General features: G+C 42.4%; 1 long non-coding RNA gene across 1 annotated transcript in view; it reads left to right on the top strand.

Moving 5' to 3' along the window:
* LOC135443113 (uncharacterized) overlaps window positions 1-20,817 on the top strand; it is a 64,121-nt gene extending 43,304 nt beyond the window's left edge. The window contains exon 3 of the long non-coding RNA XR_010438823.1: window positions 19,099-20,817. This is a non-coding gene — a long non-coding RNA (uncharacterized LOC135443113). The remainder of the gene's footprint in view (window positions 1-19,098) is intronic.
* Window positions 20,818-22,322: the final 1,505 nt, after the last annotated feature.

The raw sequence follows: 22,322 nt of genomic DNA, 5'->3' as shown, positions 1-22,322 counted from the left end.
GGATTAAAGGCCTTGCTGCCAGAACTAATTGTTCAACAGAATATACAGGTTTTTATAAACCTCCAAAACTAGCCTTTGTAAGATCTGCATTAATATATTTCACACCCATGCTAGCAGTAATTCAGGCATACTGTTCCAATGTACAGAAAGGTAGAGGACTGACAGGGAGACTTGTCTCCATGTAAGATGGAGGCATCCCACACTGTTATACAAAGAAAGGCTTGTTCCAGTGTGTTATAAAAATTCTGTATTAAATAAGTAAGTATAACCTGTATTTGCTAAATTATATCTGTGATACTTTGTACACAGTCAGTTTGCCTGAATGTAGGAGTGGGGGAGTAATTTTGGTTTCCCCTGAGAATAACATGATCTTTTGCCTTTTCAAAACAGTAAAGTCTGAGTAGACGTCTGCATGGCCTACTGGTGGTGCTGTTAGAAGAAAACACAAGGCATTGAATACTACAGTGTATGTAATACACATGCACTCATTTTCAGAAGTGTATGCCAAACTTTAAACTAGCAAACGTAGCTACAGTCTGCACCATGTGGAACCCAGGCTTATATTTCCAGTTCTGCTGCTGGCTGCCATTTGACATTGAGCAAGACATTTAACATCAGTCTGGATGTCTTCCCCTTTTTTGGGGCTTGTTTGGTGGTGCAAACTTAAAATGGTGAGTGGCAACTTCCCTGAGTAGGAAGAAGCAAGGAAGAGAATTCATTTCCCACTGGAGCTCTCAGTTGATGCTGCATGATGGGGTGACCAGGGACTGGGAGATAGGATAGATAGATAGATAGATAGATAGATAGATAGATAGATAGATAGATAGATAGATAGATAGATAGATGGATAATGTGGCAGCCCCAGCCCACTCCTTACATTTCTCTACAGCTTCCTCAGAAGTGCTGCCTGGACCATATGAATTTGACTTTCAGAGTGGGAGACAAGGGTAGTTACATACTAAACCGCACAGAGAGATAAATATGTCATCGTGGGCAGCTGTTCCAAAAACCTGCTCCCAAGGGGCAGTGTTTTCAAGGATTTGCACAGATAAAGGAAAAAATAAACAAATAAACACCTGGATGTTTATCCAAGCAGCAAGTGTCAGCATAGGGACAGAAAAGCACAAATATTCCTTTTCCTAAAGACTTGCTCCTGCCCGTCAGTGGGAGGTCTGTTCTAGGAGGAACACCAGTGTAAGGTGTGTGTGAACAGGTCTGTTCCTGCTGGCACAAGGCTTTTGGGGTGTGTCTCTGAGAGCTGCAGCCTGAACAGGCATTTGCTCCTGACTGAGCCGTCCCCTGGGAGCAGATGAGGACCACATCAGCATCAATTAATGCCAGTGCCACCCCAGCAGATGACATCCAAGCAAGGAAGCTTTCCCACAGCAGCCTCAGTCATCACAATGCTTGCTGCTCTTACACTCTCCAAAATATTCACAGCTGAAATTCAGCTCAAAGTCACGCTATCTGATTTATAAAAGGCAGAGCTGCTATTTTTCACTGGAAATGTACATCCCAGTCATTTCTGGTGGTGTGTTATAGAGAGAAGTTGTGTACACAATGGAGTTCCCAACTGGTGACTAACACAGTGAGACCTTTCGCATGTATGTTTACTCTTGATGTTTTCCCCTCCAGTACTACTAGCAATAAAAACTTGGTGAATGTAGGAAATGTGGAGAGCTGCAGATGTTATATCTTCTTTTCATTGACCTATTTTGTGTATAAAAGAGGTCAAATCACATTAGGTTTTCACTATTGAGATCCCAGGGCTTCAAACATGAAAATTAAACTAATGTATGCTTATTTAACTGCACTAAAACCTGCACTGATATATTTTCTTTTTTCTTTTTTTTTTCATTAGAGAAGTTAATTATCTCAGCATAAAAGTGCTTGGTGAAAGATCATAAGTAGAAAATTAATCCTCTTTTAAGCATTTTATTTGACAGTAAGGTAGGCAAAAAGGATGGATTGTTGCTTCAGAGTTACTGTCTTGCTCCTCACTTTGGTATTAAATGCATTCAAATTTATACTAGCCAGTTCTTTGCTTTGCAATTTGTGTGCATGTTGATAGGGTTTCAAAAAGTGGTGGGTTGTTGTTTTTTTAACCCTCCGGGGACTTTTTATGTGCAAGCCAAGTGCTTCTGCACGCATGATAGAGCAATTTCTTTGCTCCGGAAAGTGCTACTAGATAGAAATACGATAGCAGAGCAAACATCGACTTCCTCAGAATTGTTACTTGTTCAAATAGGAATACCATAGCAGAATCTTACACGGGGTCAAAAGTGCTCGTCCCTGTACTGACAAAATCTCTCTCAACAATTTTTGGTAGGTTTCCAAACAGAGAGCATAGTTTATTGCAAGTTGACACACAGTGTAAGTTATATTCCACATTCTTCTGATGTGGAATATAACTTAATTTCAACTTTGAATAAATTACTAAGTATTTTTATAATTACTTAGGGTTTGTTCCCTAGCTAGAATAGATTGGTAGGGTTTGATTTTGGTCAGAGGACTCATACCGATTAACTCACTTGAGAAATCTGAATCTCGATGGAGATGTTTTGGCAGTTTGGTTTTTTTTTTGCAACAACTTCATCTTACTGGAATTGTTTAATGCAGTGCCAGCAGAGTCTGGAGAGTAAAGGTGCATATGTTCAGATATATGCAAACACACCAGGCATCCTTATAAGAAGAGTGGATTAATAAAGGCTACTGTTGCACAGAAGTCTATCATGAAAACCTGAACCCAAGCTAAGCATATGTGCATATATGTAAAGCTCATTTCAAGAGCATATTCACAGCACAGACCTATTTTAAGGGGATTAATAATCTATGAATAATACATGTCCAAGATAAACAGCAGCAGTGTGGGTTTGGAAATGGAAAAAACTTCTATGAGTTTTGGTGGAGGCTGTGTCCACACTGAAAATGGACTTACTGGGGCACATCTTCTAACAGTAAAAACCAGCTCCAGGTCTGCTGGCTTTGGAAAAGGAATATTGATATAAAACAATGGAGCACCTAGTTCAATCTGTCTAGCCTACAGATCTATTACCATTGCATATAAGTAACAATTTCATACTAGCATTTTAAATTACTACTCCCTTCTTAAACCGTATGCTAATTTTCTTAAAGAGAAGTCTAATTGCTCTCTTTATATGCAACTCCAAGTCAAAAGCTTAATTTATCCCTCCAGTTGGATAATTAAATCATACAATGTTCATCTCTTGTGACTCTTCCTGTCCCAGAAATCTTAAATTCTTCTTCTCTAGCTGTCTTCCACAGAGCATAGCTCCTGACAAAGCTTTCACCTTCAATTTACTTGCGCCAGGAAGACAGCCGTTTGTCCCGATTCAGAAGCGAGGCTTCATTTTCCTTTACTTGAGTTTCCCTGTGTATTTCCTTTCCTAGAAAAGAAACCCCATCTCTCCCACATGTACCTTCTCCAGGCATTACAAAACAGGATTTTTTTTTTTTGTCCCCTCCCTGTGACCTGGTTTTGCAAACCTGCAAGTATTCCCATTTAAATCAGCAGCCTGGCTTGTATGGTTGGAATTTGGGAAGTGGAAAGAGTGCAGTTTGAGCTCCTGTGTAGTGGAGTTTGAATATTTCTGCTGGTGGGCAGTCAAAGCTCCAGCTGCAAGGGTGAAGCAGATGATGACAATCCCCTGCTGCAGGGAAGTTCTAGAAGCCACTGGTGCATTGCACCTCACAGGAGCAAGCTGCAGGAATGTAGGCTTGTATTGGAAAATAAATTAAAGGTATAAAAGTTCATGCTTGGTAAGGCATTTCTATTAGAATTCCTTCCTTTGTGAGGTTCAACCTCCTTGCTTCATTTCTTTACTTCAAAATAAGGAGTGTTTTGAAAACTCAGCTGTAGATTAGGTAGACCTGGAAGTGAGCAGCCCTGCTGAAGTCAGGAGGACCATGCACATGTCAAAAATGAAGACCTCCTAGCAGCTTTGCTCCAAGATTTTGCAGGATTGCATCTGATAAAAGGGATCTCAGAAGAATTTTCTTATTGTGCACTTGTGGCATTAGAAGAAATGATATGACATGTAGTTTCCAGAATGGCAATTCTGGTGTTGAAACATTGGTTCTGATACTATTTCTTGCCTATACCTGAAATCCTGTTAGCTTTTCTTGGCCATTATGCTCTGGGTGGAATCGCTGTGTCACTGCACGTTAAGGCAAAGGGTTGGTGAAGCACGAGAAGCTGACCCTAAAAAAGCTAACAAAAGGGCTGCCTTTGTGCTTTGCTTTGTGTTAGGGTCCTGGTGTGCTTCCACAGCGTAGCGTGCGTACCAGCACTGCTGATTGTCCTTTACTGGAACTGCAGATCAGCATCTCATCCCTCCCCACTGATTTTCAAATGTTTCGTGTTTTCCAGTACATTTCGTTCATGTCACTATTCAACACTGGTCTTTAAACATCATTTAAAACGACACCACTGGTTTGGTAGGGGCTGAGTTTGGTAGGGGCTCAGACACTGTTCACCCTCCTCCATCTTCCCCAGCATCAACCCCGTAGGATCCTCTGCATCTGCTGTCCTCCTCATGGCTGACTCAGGATGATACCCCAGGAATTCCTGATGGAAAAGCTGAGACATTCCTAGAATTTAAATTAAATGTGCTTTGCACCCAAATGTACGCAAAGTACATTTATTTTGAGTCATGCAGCAGCCTGTCTTGTGGTGCAGTATCTGGTTGGAAAAAAGCATCACTGTTCCTGATGGCATTTGCACTGTTGGCTCTTACTGGTAAAGCTCTGCCTGCTTTGGGCTCAAATAGGAGCACAGAAGTGATCAAAATTCCACTCTCCCTGCAGCTGGCCAGAGAACAGAGGTGGGAGTCGTCACAGCTATGGATTTTTCTTCCCTTGCCTTTGATTCTGAAATTACTCATTTGTCAGATTTCAGGCTTGTGCAAAGGCTGTGGGTCCTTAAGCAGGTTTGAGTGCAGATGTGCAGAAGGTGGGTTCATTTCTTGTCTTGCAGTCCAGTGGTACCTACACAAACACCACTAATGGCTCTTTTTAAGTGTTGTTTTAAAACTTGTAGAAGAGTGATGCTTAAAGAATAGCCTGCAGTTGAAAGAAGGCACTGAATTGCCTGAACTACTTTCCAGAATAGCACAGTACATGCTGAGGGTCAGCCTTAGTACCCATAAGTAGATTTTTGTGTGTGTGTGCATATTAACCTTGAGACAGCAAGGAGCCACACAGGGGACAGCACTGTGATATGAGGGCAGTGATTTTGTCAGAGGTCTTGTGTGCATCTTGAAGGGTCTGGTCCTGAGATTACCCAGATTGCTGAAGTTGCACAGAGATGTGGACAAGGAGTCCCTTTGAACACTGACCTTTTGCTTTTCCCTTTTTAGTGATAAAATATTCAAGGGAACAGAAAGTGACCCATTTTGTGCTCTGCCTGTCAAGCCAAGCAGAGGAAGGAGAGTACAGTGAGGGCCCAGGTGGAACCCAGTGAATGCAAATGATTTATGGAGTAGCTGCTTTAAGCATTTCAAATTACTTCTAGCATCATCCAGTAGAGTCTATTGATGTGTATGAGCTTAAACACATTGCCCAGAACAAACTGATGGCATAGGCAGCTGTGAGGCTGATATACATTCCAGCACCTCTCTTTGTCCCTCTGCTCACCAGGTATTCCCCAGGGCTTTGCAGAGGGAAGAGATGCCCTGCTTGGCAACCCCTTCACATGAGCTTGGCTTTTCCTCACTGCACCTCAACTAAGCAAACCAAGTTAGGTACTCGGTGCACTCTGAGCTCAGAAATGTTTTGCCAGCTTTAACGGGGATTTTTTCTTGGATGCTGCAAAGAAAGGCAACTCACCTGACCAAGCTGCAGAAGAGCAGGGGAGATCTTTGCTGTGGCAGCAGAAGTGTGTGCTCTCCATGTCTGACCCAGAAGCAACTGTGGGATCTGCCTATCTGAGGCTTGTCTGAGCACCTTTGGGATCCACAGCCACACCACACCCTCAGTGTGGAAACATGGCAATCAGCTGGCTCAGAAAGAGAGGAGTCTGAGTTCTCTAGCACTATCTTTAATTTCAGAGAAGGTTTCAGGGTGTGTCTGGTGGTACACATTTTCCCAAGGGCTGTTTTAGAGTAACTTTATGTAAAAGCTAGCATATCACTCCTTGTAGGTGCCAAAGGTTTCATCTGGAGTTAAACAAGCAAAAAAGAACACGGGGATCAACCATCAAACCACCATCACCTCCCCATTTTATGCTGTTTAAGGGGCCTGAGGGAGATACTTTGTGAAGTTGAACAGTTGGTGTGCCATGAAGCTTTTATAGGGCTTCAGCATCAGTAAGCAGCATGGTTCAAAGTCCTGGGAGGCATGAAGTACTTTTTCCACCCTAGTTTAACCAAGAACATATGTACTTACAACTGATGCCATCAAATCAGCCAAAGGTAGAACTTTTGGGTGTGCTTTAAAGGATGTTGCCAGTATTCTGCCTCTATTGCAGAATTCTTGTCCATTCTCACTCCAAAGGAGAGCTATTTCAGGGCATCTTCTTTATATTCCCTGCTGGTTTTTACCCTTTTTTTTTTCCTTTTTATTAAGCTGTGTCCTATTTCTGTTTAATGCACCAAAGAGCATTACACTGATGATATACCTCCAATTCCTTAGTGGCATCTTCAGGAAATGAAAAGTGATCAAATTCCCTTGTCAAGTAGGACACTGACTTGGAGATTCTTCTTTTCTTAAAAACCTAACCTAGACATAAAACTTCTAAAATCTTGCAACCCAGATAGTAATTGCATACATTTGAAAGGTAAGCCAGGACAGTCCATCACACCAAACTATTCAGTCCCCAAAAAACACGATTCTATCTTTTGTTCACGGGCATTTAGGTCCTATACAGTAACCAATTTTATGAAATACAGTATGTCTGTTAACCAAGAGAACTGAACACTTCAGTTGCTTAGTAACTAATCCAATCCAAGGAGGAAATAAAAATAGCATACATAATTTTAGAACCTTTAGGACCTTTGCCAAGCAAAATATTCTCACCAGCAGCAGCCAGGTTTGTGATTTGAATGGGTTATCTTAATAGGGTAGATTCTATTTGTTTTATGTAGATAGATGGTCCTTGCTTTTCAAATCTGATTAATTACATATCCGGGCCATTAGGTCTTGTAGCTTCTGTACTCTTCCACAACTTTATTTAACTAAAAATACAACATAACTAAATATAATACAAATAAAAAAGGAAAAATGTTTTAGTTGCTGGCTTCTTTTTCAGTCTTAATTTGGTTAAAAAGCCAAAGACTGCAGTATAACTCAATAAATCACATTATATGGCCAGGAGGAATGTCATAAGCATCTGCTTAATTCAACTGTGTTTTTTTTCCTATACTCATCTGTAAAGCTTGTTGAGGGGAAAAAGGATATTATTTTTATAAAAAGATATTATTACCACCATTGGTGGAAGTTGCCATATGGTACCATAGCGTATTCAAGCAAGGTAGGAACAGTTTCTCTAAAATTATGTTTTAGCTGACAAAATATGACTCCTGTTTTAAAATAAGTCTTCAAAAATTCAGCATTTGCCTACATTTTTAGAGGCTTGCTCTGTTCGTGCACATTGCCCGTGCATTTGACAAGTTTCCTACACCAGCCTTTTGCAAATTACGGCGAGGATCTGCATTTTTTTTCCCCACATTTTTATCAGCCTCGCCACTGGATGAAGGATCTGCAGGACTAAATTATCACGTGTGTGAATAGCATTGCTGAGGTTGGGTCTCCTTGCCCTTATTCCTGAAGGAGGTAGTGAGTTTGGGATGTGATGTTCGTGTAATGCCTGTGTCCTGCAGCAGTCATGGAGCTTTGGATTATCAAAACAGATAGAGCGCTCCTTTCAAAGAACAATTTGCATACCAACTTCTAACTACGTGAATTCTGATTTAATTCCCCGCTCCTCTGAAGCATGCATTTGGGAAGGTCTTGGGTTTTCCTTAATCTCCCTCAGTTCAGTCAGTATTTTAATGTAGGGTGAAAAGCACTCAGATTCAGTGTTACATGGCTGGTACATTTTGCTTGAAGAAGAATACCTTTTTTTAGATGTAGTGATTCAGCACATTTTTCCTTCCACTTTAGGATTATCATCCTGTAGGGCAAAAAAGCTAAATATAGCAAATACATGCCTTGCACGGTAGTTTTAATACTTTTTGCTTAATGCTTTTTTTTTTTGCCAGTGGAGTTTCAGACACTGGTATTCTTATTTTTGGCGTTTTAATTTATTAATACAGCTGACAGGATCATCTGAAGGAAATTACAATTGTTCAGCATTGTGTGCTGAAAGAATTGTGTGCCAAATCTAAGAGGAAGTTTCCTCTGGAACATAATTTTAATTAGTTTACAAGGAGAGATGCAGTAGGTGCGTCTGTGGCAGAAGCAGAGCCTCAGGAGTTACCCTGCAAGCCGTTGCTTGGCCCATGGAGTTGCGCAGAGGGAAATTTCTGAGCACGGCAGCAGGAGACGTGGTGTGCTCCTCTGTTGGAATTTGGGGTGAAATCCACAGGAAGGGAGTTCTTGCATGGAGCCAGTGTCCATTTTCTGCTGAGAGCTCCTGCTCATTGCTGCTCTGGCTACTTGTATGACCTTAGAGATCTGCTTAAATGTTTGTATTTCATTGACGATTTAAAAAAAAAATGAGAGCTGTGGTGAAATGCAACTTGATACACAACTGATGTTTTTCCCTAAAGAAGTTCAGAAAACATTGCCTTAATACCAGGATTTCTGGCCAAAATATATTATGGAGTTAATTCAAGTAAATTGCAGTTACTCTGTAGCAAATAATTACCACCTGTTTCACATCTGTCTGAAATCCGCTGAAAATACAGCAATCTAGTCATCATTCTTGTATTATTTATGTCATTTTATTATTTGCTGTTAGACTTCTATTTACTTACCCGATTCACAACAATTTTTTCATGCCTTCTGCACACAGAATGATGAATTTAATAACCTCCTTTGGATTTGTTTATAAAACCTTTCAAAATATGTTTGCAATGCATGACAGGGCTCCTGAAAAGCCGCAGACACCCAGTGGCCGGTTTCATCATGAGCTGCGGCTGGGAGCGTGCCACTTGCTGCCCTTGGACCTCAGCGCCTCCGTTTCACCTTCAAAAAAAGCCCACATTAACCTGTCACATGTGTGATCTCACCAACATTTTCAGTCACATTTTGCTCTGTTAATCTGGGAGCTTCTGGGTTGCTTGCTCAAAGCATTGATGTGCTTTGATGTTGGATGGACAGTGAGGCAAATGAGGGGATTTTAGCAAGAATGATCGCCTCCTGCCAGGATGCCCAGGTACAATAGGAATCCAAAGGAAGGACGGGGACAAAAGCCAAATGTAGGCTACTTTAAAGGACTCAAAACAGTCTGCAAGTAGGGCTTAGGCTTTTTGTGCTTTGTGCTGATCGTTCTCACGCACAGCGAGACATGTTGTCGTAGTGGTTTCTTTCGATATTACACTTCACAAGAAAATGGCATGTGCAGGGAGGAGGCCGAGGGGTTAATTCCTGGCAGCACATCTAGGCCATCCCCTGAAATCACAGGAGCAAAACCAGCTGAGCGGTGAATCAGGCCACCCTGCCTCTCCAGGACAGGAATAGCAAGAATCAGAAATCTTGCCCTCAGCTGTGCTGGCAATGCAGGGATGCAGAGGGAAGGCATAGGGAAATACAGCCAGTCACTTGCCTCTGAGTTTCATGGTCTTTTCCATTACACCCAACTGCTATACATGGTTTTGCAGCTGCCAGTAGTGAGACCAAAACATGGTCCCCCATATACTTTCAGCCTGCGTTAGGGTGATTGGCCTCCCAAGATGTGTTGCTGTGTTAAAACCCCTTCTCCCCCTAGATTTTTCACCTTAAGTCCTTTACATTTCTGTAGCAGTTTCTTCACATTAACCTCTCTCATAGCAGGAGCTGTGTTTTCCTCCACTAGAACCAATCCTGCTCAGCTGTGATGCAGTGCCTGTGCCCAGCATGTGCAGATGAGGGAAATCTGGATGCATGCTCTAACACGCTGCCTTGGGAGGGAAGGGCAGCAATGGGCTGGGTTCTCCAAATAATCATTGGAGGTGGAAAAAAAGTAAATTACAGCTAATAAAAGTTAAGGTTTGAAGATTCCAGGGGAATGAGTTACAAACTCAGCAGCACTATTGCATGTCTTTATGATACCTCTCAAAACTGCCTGTCAAAATCTCCCATTAAGGAGCATCGCAGATTAGTAATTATGCGCATCTATTAACTAAGCACCCATTCTTTCTCTCAAATGCTTTGTAGAAATATCTCTCCAAAGAAGCACATATCTCATCCAGGTGTCTGCTAGATGGCCATAACCCCTCCCCAAGGGAGATGCCTCTGATAACACTGTATTAAAGACAGGGCTTGGTTTTGTCTCTTAAACCGCTATCACACAAGCCAGTGCACAAGGAAAGACACCTATTATGATTTTATAGACAAATGCTAACAAAAGCTGCCTGCACACAGGCACACACAGAAAAATTTCATGTTAGCATTGCAGGAGGCTGTGGTGATGACAGGAGTACTTTTATTGTCAGCTCTGCTGGGGAAGAAAAAAAATCCCTCTTATTTGTGCAAATAACTCCAGCTTAGCTTTATTCCCAAGCATCCTATTTGCACATATGAGTATGTTTTGTCAGCCATGTCTTTAGGTACAGGTTTTCATCTTCAGCTGCTTATGCTTGTTTGTGTTAAACAAATTAGTGCCATAATAACACCCACCCCCATAGAGACGTGAATATTGTACAGTAAGAATCCAAAAGACACAGTGGTCCTGCTTTTTTTTTTTTGTCGCGGGTTTGTCGTTCTGGTTTGTTTCGGCTTCTAACCCTTCCTCCCAGAAAAAAAAGGGGAAAAAAAGCTTAATTAAACTCTTTTATGCTTCATTTTCCTGATTATATTTTGTTCATTAATAGAGAGCAAATATGAAAAGAACTAAAAGCAAAACTGGAGGCAGAGGATAATAAAATCTATTGCTATTAATTAAACGGAAATCCTCAAACATGCCTCCTTCCAGCTTGCTCTCTTCCAGATCCTAGATTGCTTCACTCTTTCAGTGACTACTGCTAGACAGACACATCCTGTTCTGATGAAGGAGACCAGCTGGATTTAGGACTGTGACTTTGTGTGTGTGGTACAACTGACCATATGTGATTCCCTGTCAAGTTTGCAGCTTTAATGGGAAATCTCTGAAGTATTTCCACTTTGATTCATATTTTCTCACTGGTTCAATAACAAAAGAGGGGTTGGCTTTGTGCAGCTGGCTTGCACTAACGTAGGTTGTATTGTGACTCTGCTAAGGAAAGGGAAGCTTTTGCATACTTATCCTTAGGAGTTGATTTGGGCTGTTCCATTTGTTTGTTTGTTTGTTTTGGGATTTTTTTGAGGATTTTAGGGGGGTTGGGGTTTGGTTAGCTCATTTTGTTTGGTTGGTTGTTTGGATGTTTTATTTAGGCAAAAATATCTGGGATCAGAAACTAAATTTCATTAGGGATATAATTTTGAATTCTCATGCAGATCGTGGTTTTTATCTGGCTTCAACAGAACTGAGTAATTCTGTTAATTGTTATTGTCTTCCTGCCGGCTTTGAGAAATGTGTGTCTCCAACCTCTCTAGGTCTGGCAACAGAAGGGTAGCTAGTTGTGAAAAAAAGAGAAACAAACAGCAGATAGAATTTAAAGGAGTTTGGGATCCTCTTTTCCTGAAGAATGATTTGCATTTACTGGTCTTCCAGACCTGAGAGCAGTATATGTAGGGGCAAAGGACCGTGATGGTCATACGGATATGGAGGAAATGGGAATAGGAAAATTCTCTTCCTTTCGCAGTCTATGAAAGTTTTACTTAGAGGATGCAGTGAATTATCATTATCATTTGTAGTGGGTTACTTTCACCTGCATTCTATCTGCTCCTCAGCTCTCTGGGCTTCAGGCAGAAAAGTCAAACGCCACAGGAAAATCTCATCTTCTAAGATCTGCAGCCTCAAGGCAACTGGCAAGGCATCAAAACTCCCAAGTCAGCCAAGTGTCTGAAGTCTCCTGTTAAACAGGCACACAGAGAAGGCAGAGGTTAACACTCAGTACCCAGCCCTGGGCTCACCATGTGTCCCTTTAGTCGAGTATGTACCACTTTTGTATTTTACACTGCCAGTGGGTTGTGACCAGACTGTATCTTCTTTGCACCTTATCAAACACTGCAGGTTTGAACAGTGCCTTAATTAAAGTGATCAGTGTTTGCAAACAGCATCTTTACACTTTTCACCCAGATTTTTTTGCTAAAGGAGGGGCAGAGAGGAGACATCCTAAGAGTCACTCACATGTCTGAGCCTCTGCTCACCTCACAGCTGTGGAAATCTCCTTGCTGGTGGTGAGGGAAGATGCCCTTTGCTGGGAGAGGGGCAGAGTCGAGGTGCTGGCCACTCAAACGCTCTTCCTGAAGTGTCCATCATTTCAGGTCAGATGCCAACACCCCTGGTCCAAGGGCTGTCCCTCTGTCGTGCAGGGAGCAGATAAATAGAGGTGGGAGGATTCAGAGCAATGATTTGTAACTTGGTTTTGCTGGCTGTTCCTATAAACCTGGTAATGGGCTATAGATTTCCCAGTTGAAAGCCTGCTTGTTACCACATAGATGTATTTTCCAAAAACAGAAATTCTAAAACGGATGTGTTGGCATCCAATTCTTTATTAAAATCATATATATATATATATATATATATCCAAGAGAAGTGCATAATTTGAGTCTACTGAAAGAAAATGGTACACTTTTGTGGATGTTTGAGGTATCTTTTCCTTTGAGGCAAAACTTCCATTTTTGTGGAGATAAAGGATGTTTAAATTAGAAAGGAGCAGTACAAAATAAAAATGATCAGCCTCTGTCCTGAAAGAGGCTGTACCACAGCAGAGCATTTATCAAGGACTGCATTGTTACCTGATGCAATGGTGGGATGCTGATGGGAAGAAGGATGCTTCCAGATCCTCACAGGCCTTGCAGATGAGGCTGCAGTGTTGGAAGTCAGGGAGATAATACCACACCTGCATTTTATTTTAAAGTGTGGTTATACTGATGCTGTTCTCTATTGCTGTAAATCAGTTTCCTAAAATATATGGACTTTTTTTCTCAGACATGTACAATTCAGTATTTCTAAATATTTAAGAGCCTTAGACCCTGTAAAGCAGCTTGTGTGAAGCACCACAGAGTGAGTTCTGTCATGAATGGCAGCAGTTCTGTCCTGCTGCTGTTTGTCTAATGGGGAAGAGGGTGCTGACTTGTCTAAATATTGCACTCAGCAAGCAAATCTTCATATTATCCCTTTAAATCAAAATGGGCAGCAGCACCCTAGACCAGTATGGTGCCTATCAGAAGTGTACGTTTCATCTGAAGATGTCTTGGAGAATATTTATTTTCTCATCATAATGAATATTCTGGCCCAGTGTAAATGTCAGTGAGCTCAGTGCACTTTGTGCAATGAAACAGACGGATCTAAAACAGTAGAAAGTGGCAGGCCTGGGTCCTTGGAACTGCTGAAAAGCACTTACTTACCCTTTTTTGTTTTTTAAATATTGTGCATTTGATTCCTTCTGCCCACTAATTTGAGTCTTGGTCAGCCTCAGAAGGGCAGTAACTTTGCACATACCTCTTTCTCTGAGAGGGCAGGAAATTATTCTTCATTAAGAGGATGATATAGCAGGTTGTGCTGTGGGGGTGTTTGTTGGTTTCTTAATAAATATTTCCTTAGTCTGGATTTTAAACATCCTCATACACAGTAAGGAAAATGTGAACGAGACATTGTTTGTGACCAGATGTGTTGGTGGGAAGAAGTCTCCTGTAAGCAAACGAGGTAGTGAACACAGTGACTGTGTGGTGTTCAGTTTGGTTATCTGCAATCAGTAACACTTAGCAAGAGACCATAAAGCATCTGGAAGATTATTTTGAAGTACACATGTATTGTTTCAGTGAAAACATCAGAAAAAAAAGCCAGAAAATCCTTTTGAATTTTGTTGTGATCAAACCGAGTTCCGCCATCAGGACGTCCAAAGGCAATCCTACAGTCCTCAATGTTAATGATTAACATTGATTGCAAGGTGATTTTTCCAACAGAGAATCAGCTCACCTAAAAAAGCATCTTGCTGTGCATATATAGCATGTACCAGCCTTTATTAGAAATAAGCTGATTATTATTCTGCTACTGGCCTTTATTTTCTTCTACTCCCTCCCTTGCAGGAAGGCTGCATACAAATATAACAATCGATTGAGAGGAGATGTTCTTCCTTCACGAGATTAATTACAAACACAGGGATGCTGTGTCTGGCCCGTGTGTGTATGATTGATCTTGTAGGAGGAAATGCAATAGGAAACTAATGCTTCCTTTTATCCAGTAAGCAAAGTTCAGAGATGTTTGCATTCTGCTAGGTAAGCACAGCTGTCCAAAGATGTGAAGACGGATGGACTGTCCTGTCAGCACAAATTCATGCCGAGGTAACAGGCTCTGCTGTCCCTGCGGACCTCTCTCTCTGGCCAGCGGGCTGTAGGGCCAGAATCGTTCATTTAGCAAACAGCTTAATTGTTTCACATTTTAATTAGTGGGGAGATCCAGGCACAGTCACTGTACTGTGAGGGGCAGCAAGGGGAAGGTGTTGGTGAACCTCGCTGCCAGGGTGGGGGTGAGGAGGAAGGCTCCCAGTGACACCGAGCATGGGGCAGCAGTCACAGGGCAGCTGCTCAGAAATTGCAAGGGACTGTTCTCCAAAACCTGGCTGGTGTAAGGACAGATCTGCGTGTTCACTCACTGCGTGTAGCTGTGGAAGCATCTGCAGAAAGTGCAGCACTTTGCTGCCCTTGTTTCTATTTGTATATAAATATAATCTCAAACCTCTGCATTTGGCTCAGGGTATTTCTGCAAAGGTTCGTTCTGTTCTTGGGCACAGGCTAGCACTTGTATTTAGGCTGAGAAGCAGTGTCAGAGGTGACAGATCCAGCTTAGTGTGACTCAGCTTTCTTCCTCAGAGTATTTTAAATAATGGATGTGCTACTGCTGGCATTTAACTCCTGCCAGAGCTGCTGAAATATATGGTGTCTTTAAAATACTGCTACAACATCGAATCTCTGCTCAGGCAGGGGATGAGATCTCCACCTGGGATTGGTTTTCTCAAAGGGAAAAAGAAATTTGAGGAAGAGGGGAAGGGAGGAGGAAAAAGTCTGAGCCATAATATCTTGTAACTGTGAGAATGCCCTTCACCTGAGGCAGTGAAGCAGTCAGCTCTAGCAGCGTGTTGATGGAGAATCCTGAAATCGATGCTGCAGTCTGCGTTATATTTATACAAGCATATGCACTGCGCTGATGACGAGGGAGAGAAAAGGCTGTTCCCTGCGTTAAAATAATTAGTGTAATAAATACAGCCTGGCAAGCGCCAGAGGAAGTAGGGATCCCTTTGTTCACATCTCGCCACTTAGAGCTGGGTAAGCAAGTCTTGCGGAGTTAACCTCAGAATTTACTCACGCTTTTATTCCCTGTCTAGAGGTCTCGAGCAGGACGTGCTGCTGATGCCAGACTTAACAAGCGACACTGGATCTCTCCTGCTTTACAGTGATGTTGAGGACTATATGGGATTCTTTTCTTTTTCTTCTTTCTGTCCACGCAAATCCTGACTGGTAAACGAGGATCTGTTTGCTGTTTAGCAGTCAGTTTTGCTTGGCTTGACAAAGGTTATTGCAATAATTGATGTTCCTCTTCTAATAATTAATGTTAATGAGTCCACTAAACAGTAAACAAGACAACAAAGAACTGTTAATGAGACAGTCTTTACTCATTTGTTTAATCTTTTACTAAGATAATGGGCGATAAATATGTCGCTATTCAGCCATCTTCAAGTCCTTAATGCATGGGGAGTGTTTTAAAAGGAGATTTGAGCTGATTTTTTACACTTGCATTTAGTAAATTCAGCTGACTGGGTAGGTGGGGCGCCTGAAAGAATTGGGAGACCTATATAATTAAGTGCCTTGACATTCTGCTTCTGAAGGACATTGGCAGATATCCAAATGCTATGTTCTGCTCTCAAACTATTTAATTGAAACCATACAAAAGGGAGGGGAGTGGAGGGGCAAAAGAGAGGGAGATCTTGGCAAAAACCTTATGTGCGGTTTTTCGCTATTGGATTGACCAGACAAGGCAACAAAGCTGATAAAACAGGATTAGCAAAATTGCATTGTTGGATATTATATGCTGTGTGACATGTACTACAGCAAGGGAATTTGGCAGGATTAACCTGCAGAGGATAAAGATGTACCAGACAAGAGGGCTGAATTAATAGACTGCTGTGACCAAAGCAAGAAAATCTATTTGCATGGGATATTAGGGATGATAATAACCTTTCGGGGTGGGGTTGCAGTTAATGCCCCCAGTCTAGTGCTGACCCCATGCCCAAGTCCCGCTCACCGCCTGCAACTCAGGGCACAAAAACCAGCTCATTGGCACAGCTTCTTATTACTCTTTCCTGTTTCTAAATACTTATATATAAATGTATACACACACACACACACACACACAAATGCTAATTCCTAAGCAGGATTGTCTGTGTTACCGGGTGGGTTTGTGTTCGTGGATTTTTTTCCCCCCCAAGCGGAGAAATTTATTTTCCTATTTATAGGAGATGACTTTCTTCTCCTAATGCACTAGTGTTATCCTAAAATAAATATTTGGGTTTGGTGGTTTTCCTCAGGGCTTCTGGACCCAGCTGGCCATGGGGGAATGCAGTTCCCTCACTGTGTATTACTCAGCTGTTCAGGAGATTCTACACTTCCCTGCGTGCAATCAAACTGAAATTGTAAAAAAAGCTTTCAGACCATGTAGTGTCAAAGAACCTGAATGCTATTGCCAGTAGATGACTAATAAAATAATATTAAGTAAAAATGGGAGAATATTAAAATTTAAAAATTTTAGATGTACACAAAGACTACATTGGACTATCAGACCAAGGGGATAAAGAAGCAGAAAACCAACCTCCATCTCTGGTGTATTGAGGGGAGAGAAAGTAGATTAAGCATTCATTTCCTATTTGTACAACATATAATTCTGGTTTTTCCCTTGAAAAGTCCTTTAAATTTGTTTCTTCTAGACTACAAGCAATGCATATATGGTAGTGTGCTTTTTTAAAGTAATCTGATATGCTTCAGCACAGATTGTATTCAAGGATTCAGAAGGATTTCAGCAACCTTGAAAAATGCTCATACAATTTGCTTTCCCTTTTCCCACCCACAGTACTAGTGGCAGACCTTAGTGTTCCCAGGAAACAGAGAATGTACTAAAAGTATTTGGCATTGCTCTGTGTGTGACACAGTGTGGTTCACCGAGTGTGCTCAGTGCCACCACAGACACTGAAAGATCTGCCCTGGTGAGATGATTCCCCTTCATCCAGCATTAGCATGTCACCGTTGATCAGCACCAGCCACAACACAAGTTCAGCTTTCTGGTTCTTCCTTTTAGAGCTGAAGGCTGGTGGGAATATTAGATACACATAAAATGTAAATACTCCTTTTTTTCGTTTGTTTCAACATGTTAAAATTTTGAAAACTGCTCTTTAAATAAAAGCTCTGTTAATACAACATTACTGGGACTTTACAAGTGTGCACACATGCACAAGTGTCAAGAAATTTATTTCCATTTCCTACAGCAACTAGCTTGCATAACCTGTCTCTCTGGAATATTTTTTGCTACTGCATATGTTACTTGCTTCTCTGCCCAGGGACTATACACATCTCCTTTCTAAGCAGGGGCATGAAGTTTCCCTTGGATTAAATTGGGCAGTGGGCATAGAGTCAGGGATGCTTCCTATGCCTCCAAATCCAACCCATTTCAGGAGAACTATTAAAAACCAGCAGTTCTCCCTGGAGGTGCTAGGCTGTATATCACTTCTTTCTATCCAATGTGCTTAAGGACTTCCTGAGTCCTCATCCCAGGGATAGTCCTAAACTAACTCACAGAAATTCTGCCTTCTTCTGGAGGCTGGTTGCTGAGGAAGGTCTCCAATACACAAGATCAAGTTTATTATTTGCTTATTTTTCACAAGAGCCTAGATTAGTTAACCCAATAAGGAGTTGTTGGTAACCCCTTAAGAATGACCCACCCCTGACAAGTGATTCATTGTACCACCAGTGCAGCATTTTGAAGGGAATCAGGAAGAACCACATGTCTGTTTCCACCTCTGTCTGCTTGAAAAGCTGCAGGACCACCTGGAGCTGTGCTCTCCCCAGTTCTGTAGTGGTGCAGCACTGCAACCCTGAGCCCTTGTGCTGCTCGAGAGACATGCTGTGTGCATGCTGTGACGGCTGGCATGCTCACCAGTGTCAGTCCTGCACAGGGACAGAGATTTCCTTTTCCCTTGAGTCCCAGAATCCATAACTCCCCTGTGATTTTACAAGAAGCTCAATTTTCCTGGTCAGCAGTGGGTTGTGTCCCTCAGCTTCTGAGAGCTCGCGAGGGATGGGTGCCTTGGAGGGGAATGAAGGGCCTGCAGGCTGGGACATTTGTGGGGTGGGGAGCACCTTCCTGCATGCCAGTGTGTTGGGAAGCTTCTGGGAATGGCCCACACACGTGCTGGTGTCTCGCCCACCTCAGAGGAGCAGACAGGGCGCAGGCATGAAAGTTCATGGCCACGGTGCACTCGGGAAGTGAAGCGGTCCCTCGGGCCCTGCTCTCCTTTCAACAACATCCTGGGATCTGTGAAAAAGCAGCCTGCTTCTCCCATGTCTCTGAGGGCTTGGCTGAGTTTCTAGGTTGCTTCCTCCGCCTTCCAGCCTCTGGCTCTCATGAGACGAGCGCAGGGAATGAATTGCAGGAGTGCAGCTGTACACATTTGCAGTACTGTGCTGCAATGGCCACCTCTGCAAAGCCTTAGATCTTGAGTGCCAAGCCAGTTTGCCACTTCTATTTCTTCTTTTTTTTTTTTTTTTTCTTGGAGGCATTCACCCTTGACAAGTTTGTATTTCAAACAGACAGGGGTATATAACTGCTGGGGTCGATGGATCTAACCCTGTCACTTTGCTTTCCAGCACTCAATGGCGTAGAAGATGGACTGCAGAGGAGAAGGACAGAGCACAGAGGAGCCTAGGAGCAGGGAGCCCGGCCAGGGGCCCCCTCAGGTGCTGTGCAGCAGCTGGTGTTGTGAATCAGGCCGTCACCAGTCGGAGAACGGCTACTTCACAACACCAGGGTCGCACCACACCACGCTTCCACAGCCGGCTGGAGAAGAGCAGCGTTTCCTGTGGGCAGGCAAGGGACGTGGAGCACCTCCTGGCTGCTTCCACACAAGCCCAGACCTGCAAAGGTAATCAGGTGCTCAACTCCTATTTAGGCACCAGCCTCCCACTGAAGTCTGAAATAGAAGTTAGGCCCCTAAATATCTCTGTGGGTCTGGCCCCGAAACCCTGCGTCGCTGTGCAGTGCAGAGCTTCAGCAGGCACAGGGCAGCACTGTCAGCAGCATGGTCACTGCCTGTTCTCGTGCCACATGAATGTTAAGGAACAGGAAGCTTTCATTAAGCTGTGGAAAACAGTAAAAAAACCCATTCTGCATGCTGCATGTGTGGTTCTCCTGACAGTCACATCTGTGGTCTTTGCCTGTGATTTGTTCTGATCCCTTCCCTACCTCGACACCCAAGCACGTACTCTCTGTAAAAGGTTGTGTACATACCAGGAAAAGGTTGGGCTTCTTGCTATTGATACTACACCTGGTCAGCCTCTGCCAACGTGCCTCTATCCAAACCAGCCCTAGGTATGTTGTGATGAATGAAAAAATTAATGGTGGCATCATCCTGCAGTCCTTAAAATAGAGAAAACATTGCTAAAGCAGTGCCTCATAAATTTCTAGGTGTAGAGGCACAGTAAGGCACGTCAAACCAAGTGACCCTGTAACATGTGCTGTGCACTTCAGATTTTAAAAACAGGCTCTTCTCTGCCTGCACCTTTGTACCACACTACCAGTGTGAAGTTAGTTTGAGAGGAGTGGGTTACAGAAGAGCGCTTTCCATCCAAATCTGGGTTACGTACAGGGAGGTTGGCACACACCTGATGGCCAGTGTATACAATCCCTTGAATCAAACTGAAATGCTGTTCAGTTTTGATCTCAGAAAGCAGGCATGTGGTCTTGGTCTCAGGATGGGGTGTTCTTTGGTGGGTTTTCCCTTCCTCCCACCCCTCAGGATGGCTCTGTGCTCTCAGGTGTGTCTGGCTGTCCCCTTGTATGATATAAACCACTAGATATGTCTAAAGCAAAGAGTGGAGAAGTGCAAAGAGAAATTATTCAGGTAACATAGAACCAATGATGGTTTTTGTGAAAGTTTTCTTCATTATCCTAACTCATCTGACTGAAGATGGCAGTAAAAATTATTTTACATTCCATTCTGGATATATTATTGCTGGCAGGGAGATAGATGTAGGGGAGAGTCAGGATATGCACAATATCTAAAATAGTATGGGACAGCCTGGAAATGCAAATGAAAGGTGACAATGGTTGTTTCATTGGACCCATCTAATCTTTCTGTTCAGATGGACTCCCTGCACAAGTAGCCCTGAATTCCTTTCATAGCAAAAAGTCAAATACCTTGAACAATGTAAGAGGTGTATGGGAGGCTCATTCGTGCATTAGGAGGGCAACCTGTGGGGTTTTGTCATTGATGAGAGGAAAAACTAGATCATGTTTCTCGTTTTTGCACTATGAATTTGTGAATTCAACATGCAAGAACACTGTTTAATAAACTTGTTCTCTGCTAACACAAACTGTTTGCTCTGTGTGGTAATCTCATTGTTTGTTATAACCTTGTTTTAAAGCTTGAAACTTTTCTCTACAGAGTTTGCTTCTTGAGACAATGCACAAAATTATTTAGAAACAGGAGGCATCAAGGAAATAGTCCCAACAACCCTTGCATGCACACCCACTGATTTATGTGAGCAGCTATTCATACATGGAACTAAACACCATTTCATCTTTTATTGTGAGCCAGAAACATGTTTGACCTATTCAGTTTCTGTCAGTAAATACACATAACATTTGAAATACATTAATACTTAATATCTGCTGTCAGGTGACCTCATAGACTATCTCCATACTTCTCCAACTATGATATCTAGAGACAGGTCATTTTCAGCTCCTTTTGTTGAAGAATCTCATGGGAAGAGCCCACTTCAGAGGTACCTTTGGGGCATTTATTGTACTACAGCTCTAACTTCAATGCATCACCCTTTATGCTCTTCTAAAGTGATTTCCTAGCAAATTAATGCAGGCCATAATGCAGCTCTGCTACTGCTGAAAATCAAGCACTCCTGCTTGTCATCAAGCAGCCTAATCATGTCATCTCATTTGGAGGACTGTTGGTTGAAAACCTGACTGTCAGCTTGAGGTGATGGAACCAATTTCTGCTTGCTCCCTTCAGCAGTTGGCACGTGCTGCAGTGAAAGGTGAATGCGCAAAATAAATAGTTCAGTATAGGTTTTTAATTTGTGGAGTGTTATTCTTAACTAGCACCTGTAGTTCATCTTCATGTCAATCTCAGTCCTGGATGCTGAGGTGGAGAAATAGGTGCTCACCAGGTTTCTGGACAGCCCCCTAAAAGAGAGGCAGGTCCCTGCAGAAAACTTGGATAGTTTTCTGGTGCTTTACAGATCCTTTCTCCTACTTGTGTATTATCGTAAAAAAAAAAGTGGAAGTTTACCCTGCAAAAATACCCCATTAGAATTGTTGAAAGGCTTGATTTTACAACCTTAATAAAACATTGTGCTCAGCAATGAGGGGTGGAGAAAAGAGCAAAGTCTATCAAACCTGAAACGCTGGGCTGTAGTCTCTTGTGAGACATTTTTTATAGGGTTGCTATTCCAAAAGTGGTTCTTATATCTAAGCAAATAGTATTTAATTTCACCCTTGAACCCCTTGAAATTTGAATGCGGTGGGGTTTTTTTCCCAGCACATCCACGCTGTTCTTCAATTGTTTTGAATTGTTTTTTTGTTTCCTTCCTGGGCTCACCGGCAGCTCACACACCACTTCAGAGAGCAGCAGCCTTGTAAATTTTGTTCTCTTTTCCCCTGCATACAACAGCCAAGCTGACAGGCACAGTAGGGCTCACCATCTCTCACTTTCTGTGTTCGCATGCACGCTGCTTTGTTACTGTGGTGTTCCTCATGAAAAGTGCCATTAACAGATTTCTTCTTCGTCTCTTTAATTGGGCTTCCTCTTTGGCAAGCAACTAATGTGAAATTAAAATGATATTTCAGGCAGCATTGC

Source organism: Zonotrichia leucophrys, chromosome 2 (assembly GCF_028769735.1).
Source record: "Zonotrichia leucophrys gambelii isolate GWCS_2022_RI chromosome 2, RI_Zleu_2.0, whole genome shotgun sequence".
Classification (NCBI taxonomy): Eukaryota; Metazoa; Chordata; class Aves; order Passeriformes; family Passerellidae; genus Zonotrichia; species Zonotrichia leucophrys.
Note: the sequence above shows the minus strand (reverse complement) of the source record. Positions and strands in the feature narration are given on the sequence as shown.